General features: G+C 29.7%; 1 protein-coding gene across 1 annotated transcript in view; it reads right to left on the bottom strand.

The window, feature by feature from the left end:
- LOC107442710 (uncharacterized) overlaps positions 1 to 25,759 on the bottom strand; it is a 59,916-nt gene that overhangs the window by 21,689 nt on the left and 12,468 nt on the right. The window contains exon 2 of the transcript XR_001583910.3: positions 3,482 to 3,644. The gene's annotated coding sequence lies outside the window, so the exon portion shown is untranslated. The remainder of the gene's footprint in view (positions 1 to 3,481; positions 3,645 to 25,759) is intronic.

Raw genomic sequence — 25,759 nt, 5'->3', positions numbered from 1 at the left:
ATTGAGATGGGATATCAGAGCCAAAGAGTTTGATCAAACTGAGCTTAAAGCAAGAATACGCACATTCGCTGCTTTCACTTGGAAATTGTTGGTAATATATTTCAAAACAAAACGACGCGTTGACGTTAAAAATTGGAGAAAAAGCTTCAGTTCTGATACATTCCGAATCGAAACGGTTAAGATTTTTTATTTCCCATTCGCAATCATATTCTTGAACTTGGCGTTGTTTAACCATACGAGGTGCTACTTTGGCGGCCATGCTTCTGTCTCGACAGTAAAAATAAGCTTAAAGAAGTGACCGCTCAAATTTAAAGAGCATTAAAATAGAGTGCGGAAGTTTTTAAGTTATCTTATCATTTGAGTAGTGTAAACAGTGTGATAAAAGATGAGGTCACTTTGTCAGACAGTCTTGTTGCTATTTTAATCAACGTTAAGCAGGATACACGACGATTACTGATAAATAATTTGTTTAAGAGTCAGTTAATCTTAATCTCCATTTTTAAAAAAAAAATTCTTATTGTGAGCATAGATACTTGAAACCTTATCAACTATATAGAGCATATTTCAGTTATAAACTTACTAGCGTGACTAACCATATTGCTCGTTATTTTCACGAAAAATATGAACATTTTTAACAGATGTAGCATAAAAAGTATTTAGGTGTCCAAAACCATATAAAAAAAATAGAAACTGAAAAATCGAACGAGCTTGTTATTTATTACTCATTATTTGTTGCCATTAAATTGATTTAAATGCTCGTTAAGTTGTGTTAAAGTGTTTGTTTCTGAAATTATGTAAATGCGTCTGCCACTCGTCTGATATTTAATGTTGTTTATTTTATTTAAAAATTAGAAACTAAATTCCACTTAGCTAATTAATTTTTTAAAAAAATTAAATACATTTTTATGTCAGAAAAATGTTTTCCCTAATAGTTAAATTTTGCTTTTCTCTCAGAAATAAAAACGCCCATTTTTGACGATTCAGCAATCCTTGAATTGTATTTCGTTATTATAATCATACCATCAAGAAATCTTGTGATTAGAGACAAAATGCAAATTTCTAATGTATGTCGAAATTGTTTCCTCTAATCCAGTGTTTCCCAAACTTATGACTTGTGTACCCTTTCCAAATTGTTCGTAACGCTGTGTGCCACTAATAAAAAAATGAGTGTATTTTTTACTATAAAAAAATTGCACAAAAGTTAAAAATTACAACTGGCTGTTGACACCACTAATTATTAACTGTTAACTCTGCAAAAAATAGCCAATAGAAAAATACGTAATCGTAAATTTTCATGGCTAGCTTTGTTTTGAAGTAAAATTTTTTGAAATTTTCGTTTGTTGCAAGATATTTCGCATAAGAACGCGTACTCCCGCTAAACTGTTCCCGTACCTCTGGGGGTACGCGTACCACACTTTGGGAAACACTGCTCTAATCGAAACTTCATCACACTACATTGTTGGAGAATGTTAACTAAAATGACGAAACTAGAATGAAGAATAAACGATCGAAAATTAAGTGACGAACTAGCCAACTAACTTGTAAGGATGTCCAGGAGTTGATCTCGTATCAGGATGATCCCGGGTTCGAATCCCGCGTAGGGCATATGTATAATTAATCTCTCTGTTTTAATTGTGTTTCTTGTGTTGTTCAGGCGACATTGATCAGCCTTTATGGTAACCACGATAAAATGATAATTAAAAAGTTAAATACATCAGGCGCTACGAGTTTGTTTTTTTTTTGAAAAAATAATTTTTTAAGCGAAATAATTTTTAAATTGGAATGAAATTCGTTTTTCGTAAAAGTGATGATAGTTATTTAGTAACTTTGAAGAAATTGCACGGAGCATCAGGAAATGATTATATCAGAAACGAAGAAAGTTTCGTGAAATTTGAGCATCCATTTTTTACAGAGCGCAACCTTTAAATACATTTTATTTTAATTTATAACAATCGTTGAACAGCCGACCCAATTTTTGGGTTTACGACTTCTAATGTTCAACTCTGCAACCTTGTAATTTTGAACCCAGTCCAGAAGACAAGGGAACTCCTGGATCAAGTATTGGGAGGCATCTTTGCAAGATAACAATATACATGCTTGGCGTGAGCTTCGATTTCTGTCAACCCTTTGATGGAGATGGGACTCCTATGTCCCTTTTATAGGGGAAAGTGGCCTAAGTTGTACCCCTCCTAAATTGTTCTACCTTTGTTTTCTAAAGAAGTATTGAAAGCAGAATGTAAAATTAGGAAGATATTTTCACGTGGAGATCCAGGCAAAAGAATCAAGTCACTGTATAGAAGCGTTAAGTTTTTATTTAAATTTATTAGTTTTACAAGTTTTCAATGTAAATTTTTAGCATCCTGTGTGAGGACATAGCCAGGGCTCAGTCCAGGCCAAATTTACTACCATTTAGTGGTACCTTCACAAATTCAAATTTAATAAAAACGGTGGTTTCACAAAATACTTTTTCTTAAAATTTTATTTTTGTATCGCGTAGGAAACGATAAATCCATATTTATACCATATTTTTGTGTTGTTTTTTTAATATAGTTTTTAATTTTCACGAATTATGTCTAAATTTTCACGAAATAGGTACCTCTCATAAATTTCTAGACTGACTCCTGGTAGCAGATCTAAATGTTATGTACAAATTAAAAATGTATTGGTTAATTGTTAAATAACTTATTACGTTGTCTGGCTTCTTTGGTAGCTTTCTATTGTTTGAGGCTAGGAATAACGTTTTGTTCAAAAATTGACGTAGTTTCTTAAATTGTATCTCTTGTGGACTCTTAAAAATCGTACCGATACGATTTAGGAGCCTATTCCAGGGTCCACATTTGTCATATAAGTTAAATATCTTTTAGTATTAGTTTAATTTATTCTAACAAGTAAGCAATGAAAAAAGTCACAGCATTTGTACGCAATTGAAATTCTTGAAATCAAATAAAACTTTCGATTACTAAGTTAGTGAAATGAACAGTTTGTCTATCAGTTCTCATATAATGGAAATTCAACTTCCTTTGCATGGTTATTTGACTCACTCAAAAAGTCTAGATAGACACTTAAGAGTTGATCAGGAAGGCTGAATTATTTATGCTACAGCTACCATAACGCATGACATATCTACTCCAAAGTCATATTTCTAGCCCTTTTTACTGTAATTTATTCAAGCAGTTAAAAAGTTACCCTGGGCTGATTAGCATACAATACCAAGATTCAAATCTAATGACCGAGGGCTACAATAAGGGGTAAATAATTTTATTTTATAACCGACGTTGAACAGATGAACCAATTTTGAGATTACAATTATCATGTTCAACTCCGTAGCCTTGTAATTTTGAATCCAACCCAGAAGACAAGAGTACTTCTGGATCAAGCATTGGGAGAAATTTGACTTCGTGGAGAACTTTTTTGATGGATCTAACCCTCATAAGAATTACATGGTAACCCACGGTTATCCTGGCGGCAATGGGATTCTTACCCTCGATTCTTCTACGACTGAGGATGTTTTACGTCTGCAGTATAGTCGGTGCGAGCCATTTCTGGGATTCGAATCATTAGGAGGCACTGAATGAAGACCACTGATGAAGACTTCATCATCTGCACTGAAGGTTCAATTGAATCAATTTCCGTAATTCTTTACTCTAAGAGAAAAAAAAGGTGCTTTTAACTTTAATTTACAAGCTGTAATTTAACAAGCAGCCTTTATAAAATATAAACTTGAACCAACGATTAAACTTAAACTCGCCAAATGAAAAGTTAAACAGCTAGAGCAAGGGTTTCCAACTGGCGGCCCGGGGCCCGCATCCGGCCCGCGAAGTCTTTTTTTGTGGTCCGCGGACTAAAATATATTAGTTGTCGTTTTTTGCGGACAATTTTCGTAAAAAATATACATGGGTTTAAAATACTTTTCTTGTTAATAAAAACCTAATTTATTCGTTTCTGTGAAATTTAACATACCAACGGTGCAAAAAAATTTATTTCTCAGGGTTTGTATCCAAGAAAATATTTATTCAAATACAAAAATAATCGTGTATGTTGCTCTTTTTTATTTCCTTTTTTCATATTTTGTGAATATAATTTAGCATGTGCGTATGACAAATTTTCTCGAAGAAATTCTCCGATTCAACTTTTTGAAACTACTCATTTTAGACGAAAATATTTACACACACATTTTTAAATTTAAAATGTAAATATCTATTCTCTGGTGGTTGCAGCAGACAAACCTCAATTTTTTCATTGAATATTTTCTGTGCTACTATGTAAGTTTTAATACCAACATTTTTAAAGTTTTATATCTTAACAATTTGATATCTGTTGCACATTAATTGCTTAATACATAGGTGCGGATTAAAGTTAATGTAGTCCGAATTTTCATTATTTATTTAATATTTTTAGAAATATTATTAATAACAATTAAATATTTTTAAAAATCTATTTCTTATTTTAATTTGTTATTCAATACTTTTGTTTTGTACAACTTGGTAAAAATCTGACAGTTATATTTAATGTTTCTTCAAACATAAAGGAGTCCTACATAAAATTTTGATTAAGTTGCGGCCCGCCATTTGATTTGTGTTCTTAAATGTGGCCCCCGGCCTCATGTAAGTTGGAAACCCCTGAGCTAGAGGAATGAATGTAAAATTTGAGAAGTTAAATCGAAAACACTCAAATTCAGTTCATAAAATCAAAAACAGCAAACTAAAATACTAATAAGCAAGGAGAATCGAAACAATTTAGCTTTATATTAAACCAAAGATTTACTTAACAGGGATGACGTGATCATTGAAGTTAATCTTGACGAAAGGTTAGCTTTGTGTGTGAGTGGCTCATTTAGTAATAGATTTGGTGCAATGTTTGTCGTATGGAACTTGGATTCATGAAGCAGATTAAAAGAAAAAAAAAAAGTTTGTGTGTTGTACCTAAAACATAACTAAACCATATACATATCAAATATTGAACCTGATGATATGTTTTATAAGTAATAATTGTTTTTATAATTAATTATTCTTTTATCTTTGAGCAAAAGTCATACTTGAGATTTCTAGTAACAAAATGTCATGTTTTATGGCACCTTTTTTTGACTTGTAGTATCATTTACTGAACTCGTGACAGTTTTAAAAATATAGTTCTGTATTTTACATTATAATATTAAGCATTTGTGTCCCGCACTGGACTGATGGTTAAGACAGGATTCCCAGCAGATCACCGTAGTCGAGCATCACTTGCTGCGGTCAGCGTATGGGTAGGTGACCACTTGAATCAGTCTGCGTAGGGACCGAGGGTAGGCGGTATTGGTCTTCGTTAAACTGTTCTACCGTAAAGTACTCGACTTCGCGTGGGGGGAGGGGGACTTCACCTCTGCAGACTATCAAAATTTTGATGGCATATCTTCGGATCATCCTCAGGGATGTTTCTCAGATCGACGCCGATAGTCCGCCGTGCAACTCTAGCTTGACATAAAGAAACTACAACAACAATTAAACACTTGTTATTGTCTATTTTTTTAGTAATTTTAGCCCAAAATTTTTCTAGATCGGTACGATTTAGGGAACTGATAGTAAGAATTGTGCAACTGGTTTTCTAAATTTGAAGAACTTGTAAAAATAATTAATTTTCACTACTTATTGCTTAAATATTGCTACCAAAAAATAATATAAGTAGTTCAATAATTATACATTTTATTATTAAAATATTTCTAACGTAATTATCAGTGATAAAAATTAAAATGGGGGAAATGGTACGATTTAGGCAACTCTCCTCTATATTTTTTTTCTGACACTATAATTACAAGCAAAAAAATATTTTAGTATTATTTAGTTATAAAAATAGTCTAATAGTTACTTATCGGAATTTTATTTGTACTAAAATATAAAACCCAAAAAAATAGTTTGAAAAAAATAAATTTTTTTTTCATTCATATTCTGAAATTTAACAATGACTGATTTTTTAAATTGTAGAAATTTCATTGATGAACAACTGCTTTTTTTCAGATCTGAATAAGTACTAAATTAAAATTTATTGGAATTGAGTCGGTATTTTTTTCTACGCTGTTTTTCATAATCATAAATTGTTACAATACTAAATACAATATTTTTTTACTTATTTTGACCTAAGATAATGAAAATTATGTTTAATAAAAATTTTACGTCAAAGTATTAAGAATAAAAACAATCATACACATTTAAATAAATAATTCAACATTAAATTTCTTTAAAAAAAATTTGTTATTATTAAAAAATATATATTAATTTCTTTAATTTATAACCTTTACAAATTTATATTTATACAATTTGTAAAAGATTTGATCACAATCTAAACAGCATTAATAACTTAAAAGATAAAATTTTCTTGTAAAATTGTAGGGATAAAAATTGCGAATATATAACTTTTATGAATTTCCAATCCACAAATCTGAAAATGACACGTAAAGAAAGCACATGATTTCATTCCAAAGTCTTGATTCTTTGCAATTTATCGACAGGCCGGTCTATATCTAGAAACCAGATAACAACGTAACTCACTGATAAAAACCTCTACTTAATTCACATTACAGTTACATGTTTATTTTACCTGGAAGCGTTAAAGTAGATGGGCGTTCCTCTGCCATACATCTGAATTGGTAAAATCGTACAAAAACTTACCTAGTGTTTGCAAGTCATGTCGACAAAAATTACACCTGTGGTAAATGAAAATATTTTTGAGTATTTCGCTGAATGGAAAATAGAAAATATTATTTATTCGAAAGATGCGTTAGAAAAAACTAACGCATTTTCACCGATACCAAGTAGTGACATCAAATTTCATCTAGAATTACGTTTTGAATCTCGGAAAAATATGGAAATCACATTGGTTAAAATTCCTGGTACTGTAAACAACCCATCACTTAAGATGAAAAGCGATTTAAGAGTAAGTGATTTCTCTGGCAACTGCCTCAAGTATTATCCATCAGCTCCTGCAATTAATATTTCTGAACTTAACAGATTCACTTTTTATGAAAAAGATCAGCGTCCATCAAACTTTTATGGACACTACAGTTACATAATTATTTGCCACATGAAGTTCTTTGAGTTTTCTTTCATCCGTCCTATAGCTTGTAGAAAAGAAGATTGGTATTCTGATGATAATTCAGAAGACAAGCCTAGTATTCTAGGCGATGTTGAACTACAAGTTGCTAATGAATCATTCCCTGTACACAAAGCTGTTCTTCGCGCTCGTGCTCCAGTTTTTTGGCAAAAGATATCTGGAAATGATCCTTACACATATGGTAAAATTGTGATTAAGGATTCTTCTTTTTCGAATACAAACATCCGGTGTTTTTTAAATTATTTGTATTCTGGTGAAATCGAAGACAAGTTTTCTATTAACACTTTATACGATTTGGCTCACAAATATGAAATAGGAACTTTGAAACGAGATTGTGCTCTTATTCTTGCATCATCACTGAACTTGGGATCCGTTTGTGACATATTAAAGTTAGCTTACGATTGTGATGATGCTAATTTGAAACAAAAAGCAATTGCTTTTGCAGCTAATCATGTTAATGAGCTATTAAAAACAGCCAGATGGAAAGCGCTTCTTTTGAAATATCCAATGATAGGATATGATGTAATGGCGATTTCATTTTCCAAAAAGTAAAAAATAAATAAATAAAATGTGAATCGTCATAGCAATGCATTGAATTTAATATTACGTTTCGCAAAGGTTTTAATTGTCATTTAAAACAATCAAGATGGAAATTTCAATTTTATTAGCTATGTTTATTATATTACAAAAAGTTATATTTAAGATCGTTATTATAGAACTCATTAGTTTGCATTGTGAAAACTAGTGTTCCATTTGTGATGTAAAGATCAGATGAATATGGTGAATGTGACAAAATTTTATGCCTCATCGCTTTGCTTTTTTGAAAGTGAGTTCTTTAAAATATTTTTACAATCAAAAATGAAAAAAAAAACTCACTGTATTTTAGTGTATAAATTAATACTAGACTAGAGTAGTTAAACTACAGTATAGTTAAATTATACTAGATACCAACCACAACAAATGAATTGATTTATCATATGTATGTACCTTTAAATTATGCAAAATAGTTTAATTTTTTAAAAGTTTCTTGATATCCTAGAGCAAATTTCCATTCGCCATTGGCGACCTGAAAATTAAGGTTAGCGAGCAAGTTTAGTTTGATAAAAATGTTTTGTTCCAGATCAAACTACAATCCATATTTTTCTCATGCAAATTCTGATTCGTAACTTCGTGACCGCTGGTCTCGAAATTCACTAGAATAAATAATTCGCTTAGAATTTCTATAAGTAAACCCCTCCCCCTAATACATTTCGACCTCGCAAATGGTATTTTAGTGCCTAAAAGCAGTGGTTTGCAAACATGAAGTGATGTAAGTGTGAGAACATTTCCGATATATTTTTATTTAATTTTAATGACTTTGGATGAAACTGGAATGATTGAAACCTTATTTTTAATAAATATTATATTATATATATTAATTATATTTTTTTTCGAGAATAGATAAGTTTCAATTTTTTTTAACACCCGTTTGTGTTTTTAGACGCTAAAAAATTCTTCATACTTCATCTGTTAGAATTTTTAAAAATTGCTCACATATTTTGTGAAAATTTTTTTTTTACCAATGCCCACCTTGAAAATGACCGAAGTCTTACAGGCATCTGAAGGGCAGATTTGTTGACCAGTCTTTCAGGGGCATAGTAGGTGGGCCAACATTGCTTCCACAGTAAGCTCCCACAGAGAATGAAAGAACATCCATGCCTTAACCGGGATTCGAACCCGGAACCTTTCTGATGCAAGGCCAATAATTCCCTGACCCATACACAGGCCTGCCAGCATATTTCGTGAAAATAGTGACGAGCAAAAATTTTAAATGTGGCTAGCACCGTTATAACTGAAATTTCATATTAAGTGTTATTAAACTACTACTTTAAAATTCTTTCCTGTGACCGTACTAGTTGACAATTTGGTAGTTTCAAACAAACATCGTAATCTTGTCTCGAGTCTTTTCTTTAACTTAGGCTTCATAAAGAGAGACGAGTCGCAGAAATCTCACTTTTCGGCTCTGGATTATACTGATGAAAGTCTATAATTATCAGATTAACGACAACAAATAATAATTATAAAATAAAACCTTGCAGATCTCACATATTTCGCACAAATTCACACTTATATCTTAGTAATGAATACAGATGATCCAATTCTGAGATTACGATTANTATTTCGTGAAAATAGTGACGAGCAAAAAAATAAAACCTTGCAGATCTCACATATTTCGCACAAATTCACACTTATATCTTAGTAATGAATTAGATTTTAGCATACCACTTGCGAAAGGTTTAGAGTGTTAAAGAAATAATTGAAATTGTCATCTTCAATGTTTTGAAAGCCTGTTTATTGTATTCTTTTTGGAACAAAAAAATGTATGATTTCAACACAGTTTTTTTTATAGTTCAAAACAGTTAAGTAACTTTGAAAATTTATTATCATTTAATATAAAACTACATTTTATGCATTAAGTAGTTTTCTTAAAAACTATATCAGTGTTATAATTAGTGTAATTTCTTATTCTTTTTTTCTATTCTAAAACTAAAATGTTTATTAAACAAAGGGTAAAAAAAATTAAAAAAAAAAAAACAGCTCTGAAGAAAAAATTGTAGAAATTTAAAATTGATTGAATCTCTTTATTAAAATTGCTTTAATTAACTTAATTATGCACTTTATAATCATTTAAAATAATATTTTTTTTATGTGCAAACTGATTTCTTTGTGTCGTGGTATGTTATGTAAAATGATTTTGCTCTATAGGTATGAGATGTGCAAATTTAAAATTCTTTGATGAGCACCCAATTAGTAAGAAAATCGAGATTAAAAAAAGCAGATTGTCAAATACATCTCCAATAAAAATTTATTTTTTAAATCCTGTATCATATTTCCTTTTTCCCATTTTGTTACTTATTTTTCAACTGTTAAGGTATCCTTGTTAAATGGAATAAAAAAGTGAGTGCAAATTTAGGTTCTCAAAATAATATGAAACCGTTGAAGAAACGAAAACTTGCCAAATCACTATTGAGGAAGACTGATAAACATTATAACAAGTTTAATTTCCTAAAGAAATTAAGAGACTGTTTTTTACAATCACCAGTCAACACGTTTTTTTTCTCTGCAAACCATCAGGTTCCGATATTTCAGGCCCACTTTCCTCATTAGTGATTCGTTAGATTTCTATAATATTTTTGTTTTTTTCTAGTTTAAATATTAATTTCCCATTCCTTACACTTACTTCATTTATGCCGAAAATTCAAAATTTATATTAGGGATGGTAGTTACAGAACATCCTGTGTCAATATAAAACATTTTTCAACCAGGAAGTGTCACAAAATTGAAAGTAANAGGAAATTAAGAGACTGTTTTTTACAATCACCAGTCAACACGTTTTTTTTCTCTGCAAACCATCAGGTTCCGATATTTCAGGCCCACTTTCCTCATTAGTGATTCGTTAGATTTCTATAATATTTTTGTTTTTTTCTAGTTTAAATATTAATTTCCCATTCCTTACACTTACTTCATTAATGACAAAAATTCAAAATTTATATTAGGGATGATAGTTACAGAGCATCCTGTGTCAATATAGAACATTTTTCAACCAGTAAGTGTCATAAAATTGAAATTAATATACATATAAGTTTAAGAAAAAAAAATTTTTTTAGACTAAAAACAGAAAAAGGTATTTTATTTTATAACCGTCGTTGAACTACTAATGTCCAACTCCGTAGCCTTGTAATTTTGAACCAATCCAGAAGACAAGGAAACTCCTAGATCAGTACCCCCAGATTTATTGATTTGTTATGGGAACATAGAGGACTTTGAGACTAGACAGATTTAACGTGCATCAGTCACCATTTAATTCACGGGGAGTCTTCGGCCGGCGAGGATCGAACCCACGACCTCTTGAACATGGGCCCAGCACCCTACCGACCAGGCTATCCCGGCCCTAAAAAAAGGTATTGTTCAAATTAGAGGGAGAGAGAGTTTTCCTCCCAATAAAGTGAACGTGGTTAGAGTTCCAGCTGTGGTTGTCGATACAAACACCGCACCTGGCTCGCACCGAGCACAGTGCTAACTTAAAATATCCTCAATGGTAGACGAATCATGGATTAGAGTCCACGTGCCGTCTGGCTAACCGTGGGGAGTTTCACTCTCCATGTAAACATGAATGCGGGTTCCACAAAGGTAAAATTTCTTTCAATACTTGATGCAGGAGTTCCCTTGTTTTCTGGGCTGGGTTCAAAATTACAAGGATATGGATTTGAACATTGTTAGCTGTTAACTTAAAAATGTGTTGGCTGTTCAACGACTGTTACATAATTAAAATAATACACTCAAATCTCGATTTTATACCACGAAACGCTCGCCTTCCTTTGTTAATTCCCTTAATTTATAGTCTTATACATAGTTGTTTATTCTCCATAATTGCTGAAATATATATTTAACAATAGTAATAAGCAATATTTATGATTTACGACAATTTCATATCATTCCTGAAATATTACTGGTAGAATTACAAATAACTAATAAATTTTTTATGAAGCGTATAAAAAATAAGTACTTTATTTTATTTCTTGAACTAAATGAAATTGTAAAGCACAGTAAAGAAAAAAAAACATTTGTAATCATTTCAGAAAGCCTTTCTTAACACTAGATTGCCTAAGGAAGTCATTTTGACTGCTTTTAATTTCAATTAGAAAAACAATGATGTATATAATGAATGACACAATTTCTTAGTATTTTGTGACTTTTTGTACAACATATAAATTTTTTATTGTTAATATTTACTAATAAATTGTTAATATTTACTAATAAACTGTAAATAATATAAAAAATGTTAAAAATTAATTTTAAAGAAATTTATTGACACATTCACAATCTAGTCATTTTGACTGCTTTTCGGCAATATAGGTATATACTAATTTTCCGTCTTTCTAGTGTTAAAGTTTTAAAAGCATTATTGTCAACAAAAAAAAATTTCTTTAAAATTTTTCATTTATAATTTTCATTTTGAAAGAATTAGTTTTAAGAAGCACACAAATTAACACTTCGAAAATTGTGTTCACAAATCATTCGAATATATATTTTCAAGAAAAACTCCATTTTTATATACTTTTTTACCAAATTTTATTACAAAAGATCAAACACTAAACATAGGATTAATGAATATACAATTTCCTTTAACAAAACAATAAAAAAATTATTGGACCATATTTATCATACAAAATTAGCTTTCCTTTTTAGAAATTTCTTAAAATATTGTGCAATAATAATATCAAATAGTTTTTCAGTTTATCACTATACTCACAGGATCGATAGACAAAAAGATCTTTTAAATTATTATATAAAAAAATAATTGATGCATTTCGTAAAAAAATTAATAACCACTTCATATCCTATAATAGGAAGCACTTCAGTTAAATCACTTTAATCTTCTCTCGAAATATGAGATTTTATGTGATTCACAACAAAGTTTCAGATTTTAAACTTAAGTGATCTTAAAATTAAGATAAAGAATTTAATTGTAATTGTCAGAGTAAAATAATTAGTTTTAAAAAGCACACAAAATTAAAGCTCTGAACATTGTACATTTACAAATCAATCAAAGTTTCATAAATATTTAAGGAAAATTTTAATAAAAAAATTCAACCTAAGAATATTGAATATACAATTTTAAAGTGATTTCTTTTAACAAAGCAATAAAATTAAGAAAAAAATTCTTGGATCACATATAGCATACAAAATAATCATTCAGTTTTTGAAATTTCTAAAGGTATTTCGTAATGATAATTTAAGTTAATCACTATACAAAAAGACAATTAACCTATTATATAAAAAAATTATTTATGCATTTCGAAAAAAAATTAATAACCACTTCATAATAGGATGTACATCAGTTAAATCTTTTTAATCTTCTCTCAAAATAAGAGATTTTACGTGATTTAAAGCAAAGTTTCAGGTTTTAAACTAAAATGATCTTAAATTTAAGATAAATAAAGAATTTAACTGTATTTTCAAAATTATAGTTTTTAAAACATCAATGCAGATATTCCTTGAATTATAATTGTAAAGCACAGTTAGAAAAAACTGAACTAACCTAATAAACATATAAAAAAACCTTTCACAAAATAAAATTTTCAAACCATTTTTTTCAACAATTTTTTAATTGAAATTTTTAACTTATTGTCAACATAAAATAATTAGTTTTAAAAAGAACACAAAATTAAAGTTTCGAACATTGTATTTACAAATCAATCGAAATTTCATAAATATTTCAGGAAAATTTTAATAAGGAAATTCAAACATAAGAATATTGAATATACAATTTTAAAGTGATTTCTTTTAACAAAGCAATAAAATTAAGATTCTTGGACCACATATAGCATACAAAAAAATCCTTCATTATTTGAAATTTCTAAAGGTATTTCGTAATGATAATTTAAGTTAATCACTATACAAAAGGACCGTTAACCTATTATATAAAAAGAAATAACTGATGCATTTCGAAAAAATAAATAAATTAATAACCACTTCATATCCCATAATAGGAAGCACTTCAGTTAAATCTTTTTAATCTTCTCTCAAAATAAGAGATTTTACGTGATTTAAAGCAAAGTTTCAGGTTTTAAACTAAAATGATCTTAAATTTAAGATAAATAAAGAATTTAACTGTATTTTCAAAATTATAGTTTTTAAAACATCAATGTAGATATTCCTTGAATTATAATTGTAAAGCACAGTTAGAAAAAACTGAACTAGCCTAACAAACATTTAAAAAAAAACTTTCATAAAATAAAATTTTCAAACCATTTTCTTCAAAATTTTTTTAATTGAAATTTCTAATTTATTGAAAACGAAAAATAATTAGTTTTAAAAAGAACACAAATTTAAAGTTTCGAACATTGTATTTACAAATCAATCGAAATTTCATAAATATTTCAGAAAAATTTTAATAAAGAAATTCAAACATAAGAATATTGAATATACAATTTTAAAGTAATTTCTTTTAACGTAGCAATCAAATTAAGAAAAAAATTATTAGACCACAAAGCATACAAAATTATCATTCATTTTTTGAAATTTCGTAATGATGATTTAAGTTTTCAAATTAATCACCATACAAAAAGACCTTTAACTTATTATATAAAAAGAAATAATTGATGCATTTCGAAAGAAAAATTAATAACCACTTCATATTCCATAATAGGAGGAAGCACTTCAGTTAAATCTTTTCTCGAAATAAGAAATTTTGTGTAATTCAAAGCAAAGTTTCAGATTTTAAACTTAATGGATTTTAAATGAATAAAGAATTTTACTGTAATTTTATAACTAAAGTTTTTAAAAGATCAATATAGAAAATAATAATTACAATAATCTAATGTATTCATTAAAAAAATCATACTTTCACGCACAATCACAATTTAGTTGTATTAAAAAGAGTTATTAAATTTTTATTTCGGAATAAAATTAACAGTGACATCATACCCAATTATCGGATGAGTCTTAACGAGTTCTTTCCAATCTTCTCTAAGAACAATTTTTTTGATGTGATTAACCGCAAAATTTATCGCAGCAGTTTTTAAGTCAGAATTGGAAAAGCTGTATGCCAGTTTGAGTATTTCACACACTAAGTCCACAGATAGGAGAGAAATTACTGCATCAGTACACTCAACCTTTAGAAATCCAACATCATATTTATCAACTAAGTAATAAAGTTCTTTCAGAGAATCCCAAGACTTGTTTTCAAGCTCTCCAGCATACAAAGATCTGAGAAACAATTCAAAGACTTCAGGTGCTGCATCCGTAATGGTAACGCTGTTGGTCTTGGATTCCATGAAATCGTGGGTCATCATTTTCATAAAAACAGGAGAATGAGCAGAAAGGATGTTTTTGTGAACTGGAAAGGATTTATCACCTACTTTGAAAACAAAATCACTGAACACACTTTGTTCGTAGATTGACTTCAGATTTCTTATAACATCAACACATTTGCACGATTTCCTTTCATTACCTGTTGTATGTGATGTTTGATCTTGATTCATTTTGCATTTCTCTGATCTTGATTCATTTTGCATTCTCATTTTGCATTTTATAGTTAAAGTTTTATTACTCATTTTGTTATAGTGTCCATTTACAAAAATATATCCAGTTACATTTCTAAAAGTAACGTTATTCATTTCACTAGTTAAAACCTTGCATGGATATTCTTTAAAAATAGATCCATCGGAATAGTTCACGCTAATCAACACTTCCAATGTTGGTGAGATTCCAACATTAGAGAGTTTTACGAGTTTCAGTTTCAATACATAGCGGTCCTCGTCGTAGCAATCCTCGTAGCGATCGTAGCAATCCTCGTAGCGATCATAGCCATCATCGTAGCGATCGTAGCAATCCTCGTAGCGATCATAGCCATCATCGTAGCGATCATAGCAATCCTTGTAGCTATGATACGATTGATACGATGCTTCGAACTGAAATTCTAGATTTTTACCAGAGAACGGCACAAAAGATGGTGTTACAATAATCTTGAATTCATTGGGATTAGCAGGTGTAGATATTATCCATTCACCTTCGTATTCATTCTTAGCCATATTGGCATGAAATTTTTTGACACCAATATTTCAACGAAACAACTTACGAAGAAATTGACACGTAAATAGCGAAAGCTCAAATGAAGAGTAATAGTACTTTTTTAAGACAATAATAAAATCTGATTCACCCGGTGATAAAGTTACCTTACAGAAAGAGCTGAAAGAAAGACGTCGCGTCAAGGTCAAAATCGCATACACTGTGAAACTTAGAGGAGATATTACGTTTTGCGCTCGGAAAACTTGTTCAAAGATGGGGGTTACCTTTTTGGCGAAAATTTCATAGCTGGCGTGCGCATCGTACAGGAATATTTTTAAGAGTACCTAGGGATTTTTCTCTCTTTTTTTATTTTATTTTGAATGCTTTCCCAATTTTATTCGTGATTGTAAAAAATAAGTTTTCTAATAAAAATACATTATAATATGTGCGCTACATTTAATTATTTGCGTTTAATTGCTTAATCATAAAAAGCTAATAACGTATTAGTTAAGCATGATTTTACCAAACAATGAAATAAAAATAATGATTTTTTGAATCGAAGATACGTTTGAAAGTATGTCAAATATAAAGAAACAATTGCAAATAATTATATGTATTAATTATTTTTGTCAGAAGCTCATAAGAGATAAGAATCTTTGTCTATCCAATTAATCCGCAGTAAAATGCTTAGAGCATAACACACTATTATTGGATGCTGTGAGTTCTTCTCTGTGGACATTTACTTCCCATACTTTTTGTTTTATCTCATCTTTAGGAAATCTACGTCCATTAATACTGGGTGGTTTTAAAATTATTATTAGACAAATAAAAAAAAAAAAGAAACGTGCTGAAAAATACGTAAAATGTTTTTTAAAATTAAATTAAAGTTGAAACAATTAACTGAAATGATTTGAAAAAGTCTCATAATACTCTCCACATTTAGTATCTGATTTTTAAAATGCAGAATATGTGTGAATAAAAAATTAGCAATTTTATATTTGAATTAAATAATTATGTAAATTGTTACTAAAAAACAAAGTAATTTAAAAGAAAATGTGTGTCTTCTATTAGTATAACGAAGAATTATTAATTCAGGTTCAGATCGATGGGTCAGCTTGTCCATGAAGTAAAGGCGGACGATACGCAATGCTAACCACATTGTCACTATTATGACTGTTGATCATTAAATTGTGCTAGCTTAACCTTCATGACTTTCAGGCACTCAACGGGATATTGTGGGAATGCTTTGCTTTAAGAATTGTTAATACTTTACTTATCTTTTATTTTTTCTTAATTTTTATTATAAAAATATTTAGTTAAATTTTTAAAACATATTTCCCTAACATTTATACATACTTTACAATGAAAGCCTTTTNGATGGAGGGGGGGGCGCTAAAAAGGTATTGTGCCCCGGGCGCGAGTTAAGCTCGCTACGGCACTGTACCACCTGTATATATACATACACTGGTATGCAATTCATCTTTTACATAACTTTTTTATGGTTTTAGTGTTAGTCCTAATTTTTCTGATAAAAATAAAATATTTTGTTTTATTTTTAAAATAAATATTAATATTTTTACATGCTGCACAATTTAGGAATTCTAGTTTGCCTGTCATGCGATAATAATTTATTTCAACCAATGCATATAATTAAAATTTTAGTGAGTTAACATAACATAATAAAAGAATTTAAATTAAAATAGCAAATTTTTGTTTTGTTATTTATCACTTTATTTTATTTAAAAAAAAGTATTACGAAACTCCATATAAGAACATATTATCTACCTGTTGTTTGAAATATTGATAGTTCTCGTCTTAACTAACATTTTATTTAAAAAAATTAATTAATGCTAAAAAAAAAGAACTATTTACTTTTTATTTCTAGAAATCAAAATAAAATACATATAATAATAATAATAATAATAATAAATAGCTATTCGTTTGACAATCCTATAAACAATTATTTAATAATAGGGCCTATTATTAATAATATAACCTATAATAACCTAGTTAATATTTTTCTGAATAATAAATGTACAGTAATAAATATAAAACTCTCTACATAAATATGAATATCCAAACAATTTTTCCAATATAATAAAAAAAGTGTTCTTCGACTTATAAATTTTATTTAAAAACGCAGTTTTTAAAAAATAATTGTATTTTTTATCCAAAAATTTTTTTTTACATGAAATGTACTTTCATATCTTTTTAAGTCTGTACAACTAAAATATATAATTAAATTCGCTTGAAATAATTAAAAAAACATTATTTTAACTCATCATTATAAGTTACAGAGCGAAAATAAAATGCGATTTGTTTGTAAACATTGGCGTGAAAAAAATGCGCCAAATCCGATGCGCGTGCTCATCAAAAAAGGAGTAAAAATATCAGAATATTTATATCAATATGGAAGTTAATTGTAATGAAAATGCCTATAAATGTAAAATACATTATAATCTATTAATTTAAATAAAAATATAAGAAAATAATAGCTATTTTGCTTGTTAAAAACCAATTAAATTCATTTCATAACCTGACGTGCTAACATAAAAAGTGCAAATAAATGTTTATAAGTGAATATAAAAATCTTATTTGTGAAATGTAAAATGTCCCCCTTTAAAGAATTTTTCGTCACACCCGTATCCACAGCAGTATACTACCATTTTTTAAAAATTTTATAGTTCAAAACGCAGCTCATCAATCCACCTCCATAGTAAAAGACTGGGGATAGGGTTTACTGGAGGAAAAGTCGTCCAGGAATCACGTGACGATGTTCTTTGCAACGAGGGATGGGGGACTCTAAGCTGTGAAACGCAACCACTTTTACCTCTACCCCCTCTAAAACAGAACCAGAAGTCTGCCCCCATCCTAGACTCAAAGAGCCGGTAAACTAGCTTGGCGCGATTTATCACCAAGGGTTTATTGCCAATGAAATATAGAACAGAGGTGTCAAACTCAATTTTGCAGAGGGCCATATATTAAATTTAGAATCTGTAGGCGGGCCAGATTCAAATAAAAAAAAATGTACTGAATTATTGTAACATTTATTTATTTAATTACATAGTATACAATATACGGTTGTTAAAAATCCTATCAAAGTTTTAAAAGAGGGTAATTATTTTGAGCTGGAGGATCCAGATACCTGACTTCTCTTGTTTTTGATAAGCTCATTGATGTCCGGTTTCATATTTGCTGTAATTATTTTAAGAATTGATTGGAGATGTTCATTCGTAAGTCTTGTGCGATGTTTGTTCTTATTTATTTTCATGACGGAAAACATCTGCTCACATAAATAGGTGCTACCAAACATGCACAGAATGCGTGCTGCATGCTGTTGTAATTCCGGGTAGTTATCAAAACTCTTGAAATATTGTGTATAAAATGTAAGAGCGTTAACCTCTTTAAATTTTTCTTTCAAAATACTGTCCGATTGAAGATCTACCAAATCCATTTGCAAATGAAATGGTGTCGTGCCTGTGAAGCTTCAAAATGGAATGGACTGTTGAAAATTGGGAATTCCATTTCATTCATTTTGTGGAAGTCTTCAAAACGATTGTTGAATTTCGTGATCAGATTTTGCAGAAGTTGAGAATATTGATCCAATTTTTTTTGGTTCACTGTGCCAAATGATTTTAAATGAGGTAAATGATCCAAAGTTTAATTTTTTATCTGATTTTCCCTCAGCCTCAACTTTGTTTCAAAGGCTTGAATACATGAATACATTTGAGTGACAATCACATTTTTACCCTGTACCTTTACATTGAGATCAGTCAAATGTTTATTCATATCTACCAAAAAGGCACAATCAATCCACCAGTCATTGTCGTAATCAATGGGGTTGCCTTTTTCTAACATGAAAGCTTGAAAATTGTCACGTAATGCAAAAAATCTTTCTGAAACTACTCCTCGACTGAGCCAACGAATTTCGGTGAAATAAGGGACATCAGAAAAATTTTCCTCCAAATCTTGTAAAAACTGCCTGAACTGTCGGCGATTCAGTCCTCTGCTCCTTATAAAATTTACTATTTTAATTATAGGTTGCATGACATGGTCCATTTTTAAATGTTTTGATGCCAATGATTCCTGATGAATTATACAGTGAAATCCCACAAAATTCCCTGATGTTTTCTGTTTAAATTTAGTTGCAACGCCCGAATGTTTGCCAGCCATGGCAGGAGTGCCATCCGTAGTTGTGCTGCTAAGTATATTCCAGTCGAGTTCATATTCTGCTATCAAATGCTAAATTGCAGAATAAATATCATTTGCTGTTGTAGTACCTGTCAATGGAACGCACTTTAAAAGTTCTTCTGTAATTTCAAAGTTACTGTTAATACCTGGTATAAAAACAGCAAGTTGAGCTGTATCAACAGTATCAGTGCTCTCGTCAACAACCAGTGAAAAGTTTGTAAATTCCTTAATTTTCTCCTTCAGTTGAAGAACCAAATTTTGAGATAAATCATTTATTCTTGAAGCAACAGTGTCTCTTGAAAGCGAAATATTTTGTATTATTGACTTTTGAAATGGAAAGGAAACATTGGCTACTTTCAACAAACAGATTTTAATAAAATCACCATCAGTGCAAGTTTTTGATCTCTTGGCGATTGCAATGCAATAATGCAATAAAACTTGATTTCAGGGTATCTTTGCTCTCGTTATTAGCTTTAGTAAACATCGATTGTTGACTTTGAAGTTTAGATCTTAAAGATGACAATGCGCCCATTCTTATTTTTTCAGTGTAACAATCGAATTTTGATTTATGATTCGTATCATAAGGTCTCTTCAAATTAAACTCCTTACAAACAGCAACAGTTTGATTGCAAATCAAACACAGTGGTTTACCTTTCCATTCTATGAAAGAATATGTAACTTCCCTGACTCACGTTTCGCCGACGCACTCCTTTCATATCGATAAGAAAGGTTCTAGCCTAGACTCAAAGCGCATGGAAGATTCCGCTTGTTGCTATCTCTCTGGTTTGTCTATCACTCCCTGCCCTTGAAATTACTTATAAATGTAGTGTGCGCATTGTAAAACTTCCGTAGAGGAATCGAGTGAAGTCTAAAAGTTCTAAAAAACATGATTCGTCTTTCTGTGACACATTGCGATCGCGGGCCGTATTGATACGGCCTGGGGCGTATCTTTGACGTGACTGATATAGAACAAAAAATATAGAGAGAAAAAGCAACCTCACATGTGAGAGGTTCGCTTGCAATATTTTAAATTTTTTTTAGTTATAAACCTTTCCACTTGGAACTGTGGACCGTATTTGAAAAAAAAAAGAAAAAAAAGAGATTACAAGATCATAAGGATGTTTGAAACAGCAAGAAGAAATAGCAGAATTATATTTTCGACAATTAAAAAGTTTATGCACATTTTTCTTTAAATTTTATTTTTAGAAGCAATATCTATTTTCGAAAAATAAATTTTAGTTTTATTTAAAAAGCATTTTTGCAGGAATTTCTTGTTTTCAGAAAACATATGTATTCTTTTTAAAGGGAATTCTTATCTTAAATAGCATTATTTATATTTTGTAAAAACTTCTTATTTTAAAAAAATATTGTTTTTTTTTTAGGAAGATTTAATTTTTAATATTGTTATTTTCAAAATCCCGATCTTTTTAGTGCATACATTATATCCAAATTTGATATCTTAAAAAAAAAGTATTTATCACTCAAAATTTCCTTGTCCTGAATAAAGAAAATTGTACTACTTATGAAAATTGCACCGCTTAAATTATGCTGAATACCCGTTCTTCGTACGAGGTGAATAATAAAAAAAAAAAAACAGTCAGCACTGAACAATACTACGAAATCATTCACAAATCTGAAACGTGAATACTGTAACTATTGAAAAGTTTAGTGGAAGAACCAGGTAAGTGAAATTCTTAGGGGTAACTTATGAAGCAGTGAAAATAACAGGGTGGTTGCCTCAATATGAGTAAGTTAAATGCAGCAGAACTGTTTTTGCTTTTACTTTAATTTAAGCATAACTAATTTTATTTTATTTTATAACCATCGTTGAACCTCCGACCCAATTTTGGGTTTACGCCTACGAATATTCAACCTAGTAGCCTAGTAATTTTGAGAGCAACACAAAACAAGGGATCTCCTGGATCAAACTAGCGTTCGTAAAAAACTTTTTGATAAAACCAACTCGCATTTGCGTTGCACGGGGTAGAAAACCACGAAAACCTCAAACGGTTTGTCTGACTGCAAGAGAACTCTAACCCCTGATTTCCTACCACTGAATATTACGTCAGCGCAGTGATCGGTGAGAGCCTGGTGCGGAATTCATATAGATTATCTACATTTAACATCTCTTGCCATGAGGCTATTTCTCACGGACAACTCACAGTCAAAATTTACGGTTATCAAGAAAATTTCTCCGGATCATGTATATATGAGCAATTCTACAAATAAACGCCAATTAGGCGGCAATTATTCTTTTTTTGGCCGCCTAATTGGCGTTTATTTGAGAATCGCTCATATATTTTTAAGTAAGACACTTATTTCCACAGTATCAATGTTAAAACTGCGTATAGTTTTAATACAATTAATTAATATTTGGTGATTATTTAATCTGACTTGGCGAATAAAAAATAATTAAATATTAAAATACGAGCAATAAACTCTTTTCTTGATCAAATAGAACTGTAAGCAAGTAAATACACTCATATTGGATACAAAGTTTAAACATCGATAAATAGGTTACTTTTCAAATTAGGATGAAGTGTTTTTTACCATTTTTTTTTTTACAAGGGGCTATTATATAACATTATTGTAATAACATTTTTCTCTCCTGGGGCCCAATAAAAATTTAAAATTTTAATCTAAAATTTAAATTTTTAAAATTATTTTTAACTACAATGGATATGTTAAATAATACAATTTCTTTTAATCTTGTAGAAATATAAAAAAATTAAAAAAAAAAATTTAAAAAATTATTTTATTGGCACTGTTTTAGTGATAAAGTACCATTTAAAACTGCAAGTTTGGGATAGGAAATTTATTTTTCAGTAGTAAAAAAAAAACTATGATGCATCAGAATCAGAGATAATCCCCACACCACGAAAATTAAACAAATGTAATAATTGGATGTGTAACTCTTGAGAAGATAGCCTTTAGAAACTCTTTATATTATGCTTCACCGTTAATATGAAAGAATATTTAAAATAGGGTTCCTTAAAATTTTAGTATTGAAAAATAAATAAAATAAATGAAGAAAGATGAATAAAAAATTTGCATTAGATATGAGTTATTTTCATTATTATGTATCTTTAAAAATATATTTTTTTTAAAAATTCTTCAAGGTTTAAGAAAATTCAAATGGTTTTTCTACATAACATATATGTCAGTTAAGGATATGCCTTGAATGTATGTTCAAGTACAAAAATATAAAATCATAAATTATTTTAGAAAAAACAGTATTTTAGAAAAATTAAAAGGTAATTCCAGGTCCAGCTGTCTGAAAAATACCGCATAACCATCAAAGAATGACTTTCCAGAAATAAAAAATTCCTCTTTGAACATATTTCACAATTGTGTAAGATACTCTAAATACAATGTCATAAGAGAACTTAATAAATATATAAGTTTTCGCATACTTAATTACTGCCGCCAGGGGGTTTCTATTTTTCTACACTTATTTAAATTTTTTAAACTACACAGTTGAATTGTATGATTGAATAGATTGACCATAAAGACAATTCCGGATAATAAAAATATATAAATAATCATTTATAATGTCATATATTTGGTTGATGATGTACAAGGTTTTTAACCTCCCTAGCAGATCAAACAAACTAGTAATTTGCACTTTTTAGTTACCATCTAATATATCTATTAAAAAAAAATTTATTTTCTACAAAAGCAACATTTTTTATTTTAAACTTTATTTTGTTTCAATATGATGGTAAAAGTGTAGTTCTCATATCCCCCTTCTTAACAAGCACGAAATCTAAATTAATTTTTCATTTTTCAGTTCTTATTTTTTTTCTTCTTCATTTTATAATACATAAATTGCTAAAAATAAAAGACTATTTCTATCTATAATTAATTTGAAGCACCAATTTTTTATTACGCTTCATATTTTTTGAAGTATCAAAAATTTCATTTTAAAATGTTATTTCACCTCCAAAAAAAAAAAATTTATTTAATATTTAAAACATCATTAAAATGAATTAATTTTATAATCAAAAGTTGTTTTTCAGAAATTTTAATTTAATTTGCTGCTATAGAACCTGTTATTTTAATAATTGCATTTAAAACTTTAGATTTTTTTTTTAAACAGAATTTCATAGAATTTTTATCTATTTTATATCTTATTCAGAATTTAATAGTAATGAAACACAATTTTCTTTTTTGTCTTAAGTAATTAAACGAATTTTTTGCCAAAGTGTAATGAATTTGTTACAGGGACTATCTCCATACCTCATCTTGATCTTAATTTTTTTTCTCCATCATTTCGCAGTTCTGATTCCGTTTGAGAAAGAAAGGGTATATTTTTAGATTATGTGCCGCCAAGTTGCGATTCCCACATTGGCGGTCATTGGTAGACCAAGTGACCATAATCTTACACTAACCCCTACGCCCTGCCCAGCCACTCCTTTTGAACGATTGGGAGGAGGGGGGGGGGTGTCAAACACAGGTGTGAGGATGAAAACTGCAGGTACACATTGAGCTGAAACGGATTTCAGGAACTTATTATATAAAAATAAATGATTGATGCATTTCGTAAAAAAATTAATAACCACTTCATATCCCATAACATAGGAAGCACTTTAATTTAATCTTCTCTCGAAATAAGAAATTTTATGGGATTCAAAGCAAAGTTTCAGATTTTAAACTTAAGTGATCTTAAATGTAAGCTAAATAAAGAATTTCATTGTAATTTCACAACTATAGTTTTTAAAACATCGATAAAGATAATAATAATTACAGTAATCTAATGTATTCACAAAAAAATCATACTTTCTCTCGCAATCTTCATTTAGTTGTATAAAAAGAAAGTTATTAAATTTTTATTTTGGAATAAAATTAACAGCGACATCATACCCAATCATCGGATGAGTTTTAACGAGTTCTTTCCAATCTTCTCTCGGAACAATTTTTTTGATGTGATTGACCGCAAAATTTATCGCAGCAGTTTTTAAGTCTGAATCAGAGAAACTGTAGGACAGTTTGAGTATTTCACACACTAAGTCCACAGACAGGAGAGAAATTACTGCATCAGTACACTCAACCTTTAAAAATACAACATCATATTTATCAACTAAGTAATAAAGTTTTTTCAGAGAATCCCAAGACTTGTTTTCAAGCTCTCCACCATATAAATATCTGAGGAACAATTCAAAGACTTCAGGTGCTGCATCCGTAATGGTAACGCTGTTGGTCTTGGATTCCATGAAATCGTCGGTCATCATTTTCATAAAAACAGGAGAATGCGCAGAAAGGATGATTTTGTGAACAGGGAAGGATTTATTACCTACTTTGAAGACAAAATCACTGAGCACACTTTGCTCGTAGATTGACTTCAGATTTCTTATAACATCAACACATTTGCATGATTTTCTTTCATTACCTGTTGCATGTGATGATTGACCTTGATGTAAGATTCTCATTTTACATTTTATAGTTAAAGTTTTATTACACATTTTTTTATAGTGTCCATTTCTAAGCATATCTCCAGTTACAGTTGTAAAAGTAACGTAATTCATTTCACTAGTAAAAACCTTGCATGGATATTCTTTAAAAATAGATCCATCGGAATAGTTCACGCTAATCAACACTGCCAATGTTGGTGAGATTCCAACATTAGAGAGTTTTACGAGTTTCAGTTTGAATACATAGCAATCCTCGTAGTAGCCTTCTTCGTAATAACAGGCTTCGAAACGAAATTTTAAATTTTTACCAGAGAATGGCGCAAAAGTTGGCGTTACAATAGTCTTGAATTCAATGGGATCAGCAGGTGTAGATATTGTCCAGGCTCCTACGTATTCATTCTTAACCATATTGGCATAAAATGTTTGATACCAATATTTCAACGAAACATTTTACGAACAAGTTGATGCACACATAGCGAAAGCTCAAATGAAGAGTAATTTTGTAAGACATTAATTAT

This window comes from Parasteatoda tepidariorum, chromosome 10 (assembly GCF_043381705.1).
Source record: "Parasteatoda tepidariorum isolate YZ-2023 chromosome 10, CAS_Ptep_4.0, whole genome shotgun sequence".
Classification (NCBI taxonomy): domain Eukaryota; kingdom Metazoa; phylum Arthropoda; class Arachnida; order Araneae; family Theridiidae; genus Parasteatoda; species Parasteatoda tepidariorum.
The sequence above is the reverse complement of the archived record's forward strand: the minus strand, read 5'-3'. Positions and strand labels throughout refer to the sequence as shown.